The sequence below is a fragment of the Uranotaenia lowii genome, chromosome 2 (assembly GCF_029784155.1).
Source record: "Uranotaenia lowii strain MFRU-FL chromosome 2, ASM2978415v1, whole genome shotgun sequence".
In the NCBI taxonomy this organism is placed as follows: domain Eukaryota; kingdom Metazoa; phylum Arthropoda; class Insecta; order Diptera; family Culicidae; genus Uranotaenia; species Uranotaenia lowii.
Genome location: NC_073692.1, coordinates 264,663,740 through 264,678,000, shown reverse-complemented (window position 1 = coordinate 264,678,000; position 14,261 = coordinate 264,663,740). Strand labels below are relative to the sequence as shown.

Sequence of the window (14,261 nt, the reverse complement as noted above, 5' to 3'; positions counted from 1 at the left end):
TGGACCGCACATTGTAGGTGCAGATATACGAAAATGAGTATAAATAACATTCTATACGATGTAATCTGAAAAAGAAAATACGACTTCTGGTTGTCTGGGTTGGTAATTCTCTCCAATATTCTCGTTTTAGAGAAACCAAAAACATGACCAGGACCGTTGTCTAAAGCGTGTTGCGCCAACCCCGTGGATTTCTGTTTTAGGCGTACGTTATTCTCATGCTGCTTGATGCGTTTGAACAATGTTTGAGAAGTTTGTCCAATGTACTCGTTATCGCAAGAGCATGAGATGGCGTACACGACATTCGTTTGCTGCATTAACGGTATTGGGTCCTTGAGCTTCGTGAAGATGTTCGACTTAATTTTATCACACGGCTTAGGAGCAGCAACCAGATTGTATGTCCGCAAGATTTTGGCAACTTTTTCAGTCAAACGTGGTATGTACGGGAGAGATATGAAGCGACTGCCGTCCGGTTTATGTTCTTTGTTTTCCAAAGTGTTGAACATCAGATGTACTCTTTTTTGTATTATTTAGCGGCAGCAGCAGCAACAACAGTGACTGCGAAAATTAAAATTTAATTGCCCCAGCAGGCGTATAATAGCTTTAGTGTAAGAAGATATTTTTTTTAATTTTTTTTTTTTAATTTTTAAATCGATAAGTTAATTTTTTTTCTTTCCGTTATTTAAACAGTTCTGAAGATGCTTGAAAATTTTAATAAAGTAAACCGAAACGTAATCTAAATGGAAGTTATTTTAAAATCACCGAGAAAAATCAACCGAAAATCGAGAAGATAAAAGGAACGGTGACCGAAACCTAGTTTATGCAATTATGGACTTTGACAAACACTTGCCACTCTGGGCATCTGACTATAGCACATAGGCCTCTGACTGTGCCCATCGTGGGTTTTTGATGAAGGCCGCTCCCAGACCGCTGATTATGTTACCTGTTCCGTCGGTGGTTTGTAGGGAAAAGAGATCGAGCCTAGGGCTAAATTTGTCTCGACCCTTTGGAAAACCCGAGGCCCGAGGAAAACCGATGATATTTTGGCGCGCAAAGCAAACCGTTAATGCTAGCAGTATGGCGATTCTGCTACTGAGCCTTTTCTGGTGTTAGGATGGTTCAACGGAGCTCGTTTCGTTCCAGAACAGGCGGAATTTAAGTTGGGTGGGTTGATGTCCTTTTCGACAGAATACGCTTTCTAAGGAACTCCTCCTTGTGCATTTTGGAGTCCATGGTCTTGTTTGTCACAGAAACCAGAGTTTTTCGTCCGCAGCTGCAAATACATAGCTAGATCAAACACTTTTTTGCAAATTTATCGGCAAGAACAAATTTGAACTTGTCAGGGACGTCACCCTTCACGAAATGTTTGGCCAGAAAGCCGCCCAAAATCCATCCTCACGTATTTACGTTTCTTCATCCATGAGGATGCATCCGCTTAGTCTTGACAGCGGTAAGACAGTTTTAAGCTGTAAATGCATAGTGACTTTTACTTTAATTTATCGGAGAAAAGTGATGTCCTTTTTAGTAGGGACATCTAAAGATCATGAATCTTTTATAGATGGATAGAAGGTTAGATAAAATGAAAGATGATGGAAAAGAGCGGGTAGAAATTATTTAGAAGCATTATCATCACATATTAAATTTTTTGTTCCTCACGGGCCAACTGGAATTCCATAGACACAGGAAATCACACCGTTTCGCTGTGACCCATTACAGCCTAGGATCAAGGTTGCCGAAATCACATATTAATCTGCAATTTCACAGAATCTTGATCAAATTTTCATCACAGAATCTGTGTCACTGAGCACAGAATTTTTAAAAATTCACAAATTTCACAGATTTTTTAATTTTGAATGAATTTTCAAAATAAGAATTTTTTTGCCGATACAAAAATAAGATGTAATAAAATGTAAGATAAGATTGGTTATTTTAGTTGATTTTACTTAACTAAAATGTAAAAAAGATCCAATCTATCAAAAAATTTCAATAAAAATTAAGAGAATAGCATTACAGAAAACCATCACAGAATTTTTGGGTAAAATCACAGAAAGTCATATTTTTTTTTCTCAAAACACAGATTTTTTTTCGGCAACCTTGCCTAGGATACGGAAGAAGTAAACATATGGGTGCTGCATACATCTAGGGGTAAAAGCTTAAACTAAACTGAAATCTTAAAAACAAATATTTGGAGGCATGAAAATATTATGTTGAAAACCTGTGATGCAAAACAGTTAAGATATGTGTGTGTAGTCATCCCATGCTATGCTATGTGTAGTCATCCCTACTATGCTACGTTTACTTTAATTTTAATATGTAACACTTTGTTTTTTTTTGCTTCGAATACAGTCGTTTCAACATCTTTGCACTGACCATACTGACTGGATACTAGATTTCGTTTTTTGTATAATTTTTCCAACAGTACGCAATATCGATTCCAGAGTGCGCATCGATCGATTTGAAGAATTGCTATCCCAGTTAGAAAGTGCTTATGCTTATGCTTATGCTTATGCTTATGATACATACACAGCCAGATCTTGTCAGCATCCCGGTGAATAGTAAAAGTACATTTACTATCCATCTTAACTAGGCCGGGCCCACTGTGCAGTATTGAACGCAGAGATAACTGGAACATAAGGAGGAAGGGACGTGGACAACAGTACCATACGTTCCCGTGATAGGACAGTTCTTACGTTGGGAGCTCATCTGCTAAATAATAGTGAGCTCCTAGATGTCGATTCTGGATTATTCATCCTTATTTGGCTGGAAATGAGGTTATTTCACACAGGAATCCAAAATCCAATGGAAACTTTTTTTTTAATTTTTCGAGTTCAAAAAACCAAAACTTTTACTAAAATTTCTATTAAATGTAGAACCTTAAAATTTTGGATTTCTGTGCACCATATTTCTGGTCATCGACGTTGGATATAGCGCCATTGCTCGCTATTGAAAAGAAAATTTAGATAAAAAAGAAAGAACATGATTAAAACCTCCATGAAATCTTTTTAAACAATCCGTTCAAAAGATTTCATGGGAAAACACAATAGTATTGAACATGCTTACCTTTTCTATATGGTTTTTCAAAAATATTATGCCACCAAATACGACAAATATACAATTTGTAGAATAGGAAAATTTACCTTATTGCAAACATTTATAACTGTTTAAGCGCAAAACGTAGAAAGCTTCTAAAACTGTTGATTTTACTTGGCACACTTCTGGTTCGTTCATAGTTTAAAAAAAAAAAATTTTTTTTTGTTATTTGAAACTCCTTGATTAAAAACTAGTTAATATCTCATCAAATCAGAATTCGTTTAAAAGTTTAAGAACATTGTTCCACATTTAAATTTTCCGTGTTCAAGTTAGTACGTGTAAGCAAAAATTTACATTCAATCGCAGCAGTCTAAAAATTAATGCAAAAGGAACCAATAAGGTCGGTAGAATAAATATATAACCACAATACTGCTCCTTAAAATTGCTTTAACCAATTTTTCAACTTCATGTCATCTTATATATTTTTTAAATGATATTTACCAAATTCAACATGTACTTAGCTTTTCATCCGTTGTGGGAATTTTTCGGAATATAGGAAATTCGTAAACTTATACTCCCGATCTCTGATCCAAATTCACGTTCGCTTTCCTTGTCCTCTCAGCTTGGCTTACGTGTTTCTAAACCATTTAGTCTCCTTTAAATGGCTTAATTTCCTGATTTTTCAACACTCATTCCACAAAATAAACATTTCCAGCAAACTCCATTTCAAACGCATTTAACAGGTGCAAAATTGAAGTTCGGAGCATATGCAAATCATGTCCTTTTTCTTTTGAACTCAAATTTATTTTCACTGTCAAATAATTGGAGCAGCAAATAGTAGTACGGCGCTGCGAAAACTATCTTTGTTTTTTTTTTTTAAATTCTTTGAACGAATTGTTCAATTAAACACTTTTTAAAAGCACATTTTTTCACCAGCCCCCAACTTTTCCAATTGCCATTTTTTGTTTCTTCTCAATTGGAAATTCACTTTGCGATTTTTCTTGCCTTTGTGATAACTTCAGCACATGCACCAAAAGCACCAATTACCTATATCCTGATCTCTCCTCGGAATTGGAGCACAAACGAGAAATAAGAGGAACGATATCTCCAGTTATTGAAAAAACAAACCAACTTTTAAGCATAAAATATTTTCCTAAGTGCAAAAACCGAACGCCCGACTGAAAAACACGTTCGATCCCGAGCAAGGCTTGCTTCGACCTCCGAATTGCTATCCCAGTTAGAAAGTGCTACAAAACTTTCGATAAAAATATGCAATTCCTACGATAAAATCGGGCTAAACAGGCACATTTTTCCTACAGGGCATTTGTATCGGAAAAATGGTAGGTTCGCCACCTATCGTCGGTATTGCGAACCTGCAAAATTTGACAAAAAAAAAATTAGCCAGAAAATGGTCGAATTTTTGTTCTAACTGTCCTGTCATTGTGATCAGTGATCTTTGTGTCATTCGCGACCTTCTAACAACGTTGCAGTTGGTGGTCCACTGGACAGTCATCGAAAAACTTATCCGGTACAACTGTGTTCGAAGTTTACTTTTGGGTTCGAATACATGGACATCGGCTCTGGAGGCTTTTCCAACTGAGCTACATATATCACGAGCTCTTTTTTTAAAAGGTTTTTATTTTGGGTGTTGGAATTCTTTTCAAAATGAGAACTCAAACATTGTGGCCTGTATGTTGGGTTTTCTTAGTTTATCTACATATGTGTACAGTTTCAATTCAGAAGAAAGAAGCAAAACAGCATCCAGAAGGGTTCTCGTGACATGGATTGTTCATTTGTTCTTGGGATGAAAGATGAGCCTGTTGTACAAAGGATGGAAATTTATCACCGACTGGCTTGACTTAGCACCCGAAAAACCACACCAGCCAGCCAACCAGCTCTAGATACTATTTTTCGAACTAAGCAGAAACCCACATGTCGGAGCAATTTGGTGACGAAAGCTCAAGCTTGAGTGGTTTTGTGGTTCTAGATAAGAATACAACTCTGACATAGATCTATTCATTCGGTCTCGGTTGGAAGATGATGTGAAACATTTCAAAGGTCTTGAAGCTAAAGTGATGTTGTTTGTCAGCAGGTTTCAAATTTATCGATTTTTTTTAAACATTATCTAATGTGAAGTTCACTAGAAGTGAAAGAATCACGAAATGCCGCATGATTAATGTTTTGCCATAAGCTTACTTGTATAATTGATGACAGAAAAATGGGAACGAAATAAGTTAATTTAATATACGGTGCATATTTTAATACAAAACTTTCACCCCCTTCGGTTGACTAGATAATATCTGCGCTCACAAACACATCCTTTCCGAGTCCAAAATATGTTATTTCGTCATTTCATCGAATGAGTCGCTTCAACCGTGCCGAGATGAAACAGTTTCATGATGACGATAGAGTAGGTACTTGGCTTTGGAGAAAAAAAAACTTCCGACCTCGGCAAAAAGGAGGGGGCGAAAACTTTTCATGAATATATTTCCATAAAATTTTGCCTTTGAGTGAGGCTCAAATTGATGTGGACTCAAATACGATAACTCAATGAAAAGTGTTGAGTGACAGACCACATGTTCGTTATCGAATGTGTAAGCAAGCAAGCCTAAAGGGCTGATGCTGCGGTGAGAAATTTTAACATTTTCAGGAGTTGTTTTACCCGCTTTTCGTTTTTTTTTTTTTTTTGCAACGAATAAAAGTGTTCTGTTACCAGTTTACTTTAAATGTTCATGTTTTACAAAAATCGAAAAAAAAACAATTCGCAAAAAATAATTAAACTAGAAAGCAGAAGACTTTCACATGTTTCGAAAGCTGACAACCCGTTTCTTGGTCCATGATCGAAACAAAGTTGCCTCCATAATGGACGCAATCAGATAAATTGATCCTGAATGTATACCTATAACATATTAATACCGGCTGTTCGAAATTGAAACCTTTGAAATATTCGAGCCTATGAGAGTAAAATTTCAAATAAGTATCATAGCTTTACGAAAAATTTTCAAAATTATTCCATTTATGGCCATTTCAATTGATGGCCAATGAAAAATAACGTAAGGTTTATTGCATGAAATTTTGATGTTGTAGCTTTTTGCTTTTTGTAGTTTAAAAACCACCACTATAATTGAAAACGATGATTTTAATATTGAATAGGCAGTGTTTCAATATTGCGTAAACATTCTATATAATTGTATACATTTAGGGATATTTCGTTTGATGGAATACATTGCTGGGAAATTGGCACAAAAAAATTGACGTTTTCGTTGACTCACTTATTGAACACTTTGATTAGTAAAATCGGTATCCAAATTTGAATACGGCGAATGCGCCAACAATACTGTTTCGAGCAAAACGCATTTCAAGTTTGACAGCCCCTTAAGCTCTTAGCAAAAATATTATTTTGTTTCATTTATTCCTCGGAAATCGAACATCCTTTGTCCTAGCTTCGGCTGGACATATACTAAAAATTTTAACGATACAGAGAAGATTAGCATGACCCCTGCGCAAGGATGACACGCGAAATCGAGAAGCGTTCCACATTTTTAAAACTATCGCTGGTTTACCACTTCTAGCGCATTTCCCTACACTTCGAGTGCTGGCCTTGGAATCCGAAATGGTATCCCGGCATCCCAAGTTAGCCTAAACATATCCCTGCCTTTCTGCGCTGTTACCATAGAAGCACCCATGAAAGTTACGATCTTATCCACTTACCTTCCGAATAACGAGTCTCTCGAGTCCTTAAAAACTGAATTCGAGAATGTCCTCGATTCTTTATCTCATCCTCTTCTGATTGTTGGAGATTTCAACGCTCACAATGCCATATGGGGTGGTGAACTTACTGACCGTCGTGGACGATTCATAGAACAACTTGCTGCCGAAAATGTGCTTATCATCTTAAATTCATTCGAACATACTTACTTCCATCTTCCTAATAGTACAACCAGTGCAATAGACCTATCCATGGCTTCCGTGTCAATTTGCAATCGCTTTTCATGGCAAGTGGAAAATGACCTTTCCGGCAGTGATCATTTCCCGATACGAGTAACAATCAACACATCACCAAAAAAGTTAACCAAACGCCCACGCTGGCTCGAAAATCAAGCTGACTGGCAGCTTTTCGAAAATGTCTTACTAGAAAAACTTTCCCACAACACGACACCGAATCTTGCTGAATTAACAGAAGCAATAGTTAAAGCAGCCGAGGCCAGCATCCCCCGTACAAGTGGCAACTGCTGCCATAAATCAGTACCTTGGTGGAACAGAGAAGTACAAGAACTAATAAAAGATCGAAGACGAAACTTGAGACGCCTAAGAATCCTTCCAGCAGACGACCAACAACGCGCCAACGCTTTAAAAGAGTTCCATCGAAGTATCTCGCAATGCGGCACGTCGTGGGATAGCAGGGGCGAAAAAAACGAGTTGGGAAAACTTTGTCGCCATTTTTACATCCGACACCCCCACAACAGTTATGTGGCAGAATTTCAATAGATTCTCTGGGAAACGAAAATCGCCCCGAATAGTACTCGAAACCCTAAACGGAATAACAGAGGACCACCAAAAAGTTGCAGAAAGTCTTGGAGACCATTTTCAGTCAATGTCCAATCAACCCCAACTACCATTTCCACCGCCACCACGTACCAGCCGGAAAAATAAAAAGGAAATATCTGAGCTGCAAAGAAAATTTTCTATTAAGGAGTTTTTCCAAGAGAAGAAATCCATAAAAGGCAACTCTGTTGGACCAGATAGCGTAAGTAACGATATGATACGACGACTACCCATTGCAACCAAAACGCAACTCCTCGACTGTTTTAACGAGCTGTGGGAGGATGGAACTTTTTGACCTCTTGGAAAGAAGCAATAATAATACCTCTGGCAAAACCTGGGAAAGATCCTAAAAAAGCTGAAAACCACTGACCAAGTTGTATTGGTAAAACTATGGAACGCATGGTCAACCGAAGACTTGTTCAGTGGATCGAAGACAGAAATCTATGGAGCCACAACCAATACGCGTTCAGAAAAGGAAGGGGTGTAGAACAATATTTAACAGAACTGGAGGCTGCTTTAGACAATCCCTTTGAAAAAAAGCAACACACTGAGTTGGCCCTACTAGATCTCAGCAAAGCATATAATACTGCTCAAAAAGTACCCATTCTCGCTACTTTAGCTAGATGGGGAATTAGTGGAAATCCATATAATTTTCTCCAAGACTTCTTAACAAACAGATCGTTCAAAGTACTGGTCGGTGGAACTTTATCCCAATTGAAATCGATAGAAAATACAGTTCTTGCTGTAACACTATTCTTGATTGCCATGGAGCCGTTATTCGAAAGAATCCCCCGTGGAGTGCAAACATTCGTTTATGCTGACGACATAGTGTTACTAGTATCAGGGGCACAAGTGAAAAGTGTTAGAAAAAAATTGCAGAATGCTGTGACAAAAGTGATTGAATGGGCTGACGGGATAAATTTCACAATTTCTTCGGAAAAGTCTAGCGAACTTCATATTTGTAAGAGAAGAAAGCACAAAACGGTCCCCCAAATAACTATTAATGGGAAAAACATAAAAATATTGGAAAAACCACCTCAACCCAATCCTATTTATTTGAATCCAAGCGATAATTTGAATGTATCTGGAAATAGATTAGCATTCCAGATTGCCCAGTTTCAACCCTACTTGCCCGGATTTTCAAAGAAAAAAAATTGGTAAATGCCCGCTCTGATTTGATTGCCCGGAAGGAAAAGGCACGGTTTACTCCCAGGTTACCCACAATTTTTACGAAATTTCAGATTTTCGCATACATTTTTGGAATTTTGAGATAAAATTTGAACGCCGCTGATGAACCTTGATAAAAATAGTGTTTCGTGTGTTTATTTTTCAGTTTTTCCCTTGTCATTGCATGGAAAATTTTTAGATCTGGCTGAATTTATCCGGATATTTCGTTGTTTTGAGTTTATAATTTAGAAACCCGATGCCCGGATTTTCCCGGCCTGGATACGTACTGAAAAAATTATGGAAAGCTTACTCAACTAATAAAGAGTAAAAAAGTGAATTGCATTGAGTAAATAGCATTGAGAATTAATGAAAATTTCAATTCAGAAAATCTATTTGAAAAGTTATTCACAGGCCAAATACTTGTAATCAATAACTAAATTGACCTTCACCTCACGAAGCAGTTTTTTTTAAAATAATTTGTGATACCTGCAGCCATTATTTACCAAAAACACAGCAATTTGGAAAGAAGTTTCAATAACGGACATATTTTTTTTCGTTTTTGATGAAATGTTAATGAACTTCAATTTATTTTTAATAATTTTTGTTTCGAGAGTTTGGAAATATTCTTGAATTGATCTTGCCAGTTTAAATGTGCTGTTGATTTATTAATTGTCACACATTTTCAATGAAGGCTTGAAAATTACATTTTTACAGATTTATTCTGGTTAAACTAAAGATTTGACGAATCTTCAATGTATTGAAAAGCATTCTTCATTCAATCGAACGCACAATACTGAAAAATCACATGTGGCATAAAATGAGATTTTTGAGTTTGCCAGATGCATAAAATTCTGGAGACAAGTCCAATTGATGCCATGAAATTCGAAAATTTTTAATGACATATGTATGTAACCAGTTATCTGGAGCATAAATTTTGAAGATTATAATTTTCGACTACTTAATTTTAATTTGAATGCAACTTTATATTTCTGAATTTCAGAAAAGATTAGCTTAACCTGGGGAAATGTCATAAAAAAGCTTGATAATTTTAATACAATTTATTTTCCTTGACTTTTTCCCTTAACCCGGTATTTGCAAACGCATTAAAATTGATATAAAATCAATCCATGATAGAAAAGTTGACGAACCAGAAGGGAATCCATGTACTTAATAGTAATTAGAAATAAATTTTAAAAAATATCCAAGAGTTAGAAAAAACTCTAATGATCATTCATACATTTTGTTTTTTTTTCTTTCATTACAAACAAAACCGATAAATTTTTAATGTGGCTCTTTGAAACTCTGAAATGTTGAAAATTTGTAGCTTTTGGCTCTTCTGACTCAAAAGGTTGCCGACCGCTGGTATAGGTGAATCAAAAATATTTTACGCAATTAACACTTTAGGGAAAAAAGGCATCAACTCGCTAAAACCACTTATGCCCAACTATAATTCCGGTATACGCATCGCTGCTGGCGCTTTGCGGAGCAGTCCAATATTATCCCTTCATGCAGAAAACGGAACTCTACCGTGGATTTACCGATTAATAGAGCGCATGACAACATCCACCATTCGCACTCTCGAAAAACCACATGCTACAATCACTCCGGCCTCACAAAGAACACTTCAAGCATTCCAATCACTAACTGGAAAAGATATTCCCAATGCAATGCATTCAAAGTCTTCTACAAAGTTTCATCAATTATGTTGTTCTACATAATTGCTGAACATTATACAGCACTATCTCATTACAGTCAAAAATTAATTTTCGTATCTAAGGGGTTTTATGAACCACCCTAAAGTTGTTTCATCCTAAAGTAGCGCTTTGTAAAGTTGTATAACTTTGTCTTGGACATCAAATGTCTTAAACCTAAGGCGGGAGCGCAAATAATTGTTTCCCGCTAAATTTCATTTCTGGACCACTGTGCAATGTTTGTAAATCCAGATCAGTTTGCACTCGACCATGGAATTCCAAAACTCCCGATGTAGACTGGTCGATCAAAAAAAGTTTTAAAGTAGGAGAAAGTAACCAAAAGGCAGTCCAACTTTTCAAAAACCATCTCCAACAATGCTATTCAAATCATCTCCAGATTTACACTGATGGTTCCGTTGCTAACAAACAGGTCGGATTTAGCATATCAAGTGGTAATAGAGAAATCTGCTATCAACTACCGGAAGAGTGTACTATTTTTTCGGCAGATGCTATGGCTATATTATTTGCACTTAAAACGATTGCCCACAAATCAAGATATTCGGTAGTCATTTTTTCTGATTCAGCTAGCGTTTTGGAGGCAGTGGAGTCTGGAAAATCTCTTCATCCATGGGTGCAAGAGATTGAAGAAAATCTCCACAAACTTAAAGTAACCCTGTGTTGGATCCCGGGTCATGTAGGTATCGATGGAAATAGTAAAGCTGACGAATTAGATGGAAAAGGTAGAAGCGGTCCGAAAATGTCAACTGAGACTCCAGCACCCGACATCATCACATGGATAAGATCGGAGATAAGGCTAAAATGGGAAGATGATTGGCTAGGTAACCGGCAACTTTTCTTGAGAAGAATCAAATCTACCACTTTACGCTGGAAAGCTGGAAACATCCCCCTAGAACAACGTGCTCTGGCCAGACTCCGAATTGGACACACCATGCTCACGCATTCTGAGTTCTTCACGAAAGGGATAACCACGTGCAACACCTGCAATCAACCACTTACAGTTGCGCATATTATTGGAGGATACAGATTATATGGGACAGAACGACAGAACTGTGGAATTGGTCATGACGTATCGAAGGCGTTGAACGTGCTTAACGAGGACAAGGTCCAGCCTATGTCTGTGTGGCTTGGCCTTCGAATTGCTTCTCAGGCTTCCACGGCCGATGGTTCGTCGAGAGAAGGCATCCAACCTTCAGAGACCTAAATACAATGGTTGGCAATCCACTCCGCTTGCAATAGTCTCTTCAGATCAACCCCAGATGCATTTCCTCTGAAATATATGATTACTTATACAATGAAACAACACATCTTACCTGTCGGCAAACTTATGGGATTCGAACCCAAAAGTTTTTCTTGCCGATACCGGGAATCGAACCCAGTACGCCTGGGTTACTAGACTCGCATCAGCCTATCCACTAGACCACATCAGCGCTATTAAAATTCAAAATTACCATCCTAAATGTTAAGAAAATACAGATTATAAAGGCTGCCACTCCTGCAGAAATTCTTTGAAAAGATTTTTTTTTAAACAGTCATGATATCGTTAGAGAATTTTAATTGCCTTTTATCCAATCTTTCTCCCAAAAAACAAAGGCTGTTATCTTCATCCAGTCAGTCTAAAACCCAAGTCACAATTCTCATTGTTTTAATTGGTTTTTATTTTACTATTTAGTATTCAATATCTGGTACTACGGCCGAATACTGTATATTGACCTTTTCAACTATTCAGCCAAACGAATGTTCAGTCGAACATTCTGGTGGGTTGTTAATAGAAATACTATAGCGATTGTTTCAATTTCCTTCTATTTTTTTCCAACTTAATGTCCCTCATCTCATGCTCTTGAGTTGATTTTTTTTTTCAACCAGATTTCAAATTGCATGGCATGTGTTTTGCCCAGATTTCACAGGGTCCCTTTCTCTTTGGTGATAAAGGCTCTAGAAGCGACAAGTCAATTGATGTCCTATTGGTGACATACCGTCAACTGGGGCAACATGCAACAATTTTCAACTTCAATAGCTTCTAAAAAACTTATGTTCACAGTTAATCGTATCCTTTATGCATCAAAAGTTTTAAGGATGCTGGGACATCAAATTGGCGTAGTTAAAAAAATTATTGGTTTCTTAAGTTATTTTTAATTTTCTAAAAACATGCGATTTTCACCCTTCTTAGAAAATGGGGTAACTTGCAACAAACTTTGTTTTTAATGAAGAATCTTTTGAACACGTACGAAAATTCATAATTTTTAATATATTTGCGATGTCTTAAAGACCATTACGCATGACAACACCAATTGCAGTAGTTTTTGGGTCTGTGAAAATAAATTTTCACATTTTTTCTGAAATTAAGGATGCTGCATACATTTAGGGGTTAAATAATACTACGAAAAATTCTGAAAGCTGAAATCATAAAAATAAATGTTTGGATGAATGAAATTTAAATATTTACAAACGCGTGATTCAAAACATTCATATTCCAACAATTGGAAACGAGATTTACAAGGTATTTCTTTGATTTACATTTTGTTGCATTTAACCCCAGACACCTAACTGAATATTAAAAATATTCATTTAAAAAAATTGGGTGATTGTTCGAAAAATATTTTTACAGAAACAATGTTGGTATAATATGAGGAAACCTGTAAAAAGTTTGTAGGTAATTTTATCAAGCCGATCCGTCATACTGGGTAAAGTTTTTTTCGGCATCAAAAAATGTTAAAATTTGTACCTTTATTGCTCGATTTTTCAAATTTTACATAAGAATGAAAAACTTAAGACAACTAGCTTAAGATGCGAGAAATTATGTCATCATCATTTTGTTATCATTAAAAGATAACTTTATTACAGTACATTAAATTAAAAATTGAATCAATGTAGTGTTATATAAATGTTGCATCGAACCCCGCTGTTGCATGATGCCCCGTTTGACGGTATTTTACATCAGAGAGAAAAAAAAACCACTCAAGAGCATGAGGGGCCTTAAGATGGAAGAAATGAAAGGAAATTGAAGTAATCGCTATTGTATTTTTATTGAAAATCAAACAGAATATTCGACCAAATATTCGTTTGGCCGAACAGTTGAAAAGGTTAATATTCGGCCGTTCGCCGAATACCACTATTAAGTACATCTCAATGCTAATGAGGTCTTGTCACTTTCTTCAAAGCGGTTAGCTAGACTGCATCGGGATGGTCCCGGTTGGTCAGAAGATGTATCCAATTTACTGTTTGACGACCCTGATGTGTTAGTTTCACTCCGATACTCATTTTGAACTAATTTTACAGTGTTTATCATTTTTTTTGTCATTTTAAGCCTTACAAAATCGTCTTTGTCAATTTCATTGAAGAAACAGGTAGTTTGTGTTGTTAATGTGGATTATTTCAAGAACTTTTCTCGATGCTAAGCAACACGTCGACTCGAATATGAATTCCGTTAATGATGATGGTTTCAGCAACAAAAATACTAGTTATTTTTTCATCAATGCAAATGTAAGCAGAGCTGAAGCAATGTTTCCACAAAATTATTCTACCGGATTTGTAGTTCAGCTTGTCAGGTTGAGCATCTGGTCAGGTTCTTCTAACCCGTCTAAACATTTCTCATGCGGATTCCACTCTACCTGTTGTTTGATGGCCATTTCGTCCATTGTTAAGGACACGTAAAGGGCTCTATTATGTTTGGCGTAAAGGGCGGCCCTTTGTGAAAGGGCGGCCCTTTGTGAAAGGGCGTTCAACGACTTCTGCGTTATACCAGGATGTCCACCATACTGGGTCATCCAGTACTTTAATGTTCTGGGTGCTGGCATGTTGTTGTTGAATATA

The 14,261-nt window shown here is 36.7% G+C and overlaps 1 non-coding gene across 1 annotated transcript; it reads left to right on the top strand.

Moving 5' to 3' along the window:
* The first annotated feature begins 6,463 nt into the window (after positions 1 to 6,463).
* LOC129750265 (U6 spliceosomal RNA) lies at positions 6,464 to 6,571 on the top strand. Its single transcript, XR_008738381.1, has one exon. It is a non-coding gene; the product is annotated as a U6 spliceosomal RNA (small nuclear RNA).
* Positions 6,572 to 14,261: the final 7,690 nt, after the last annotated feature.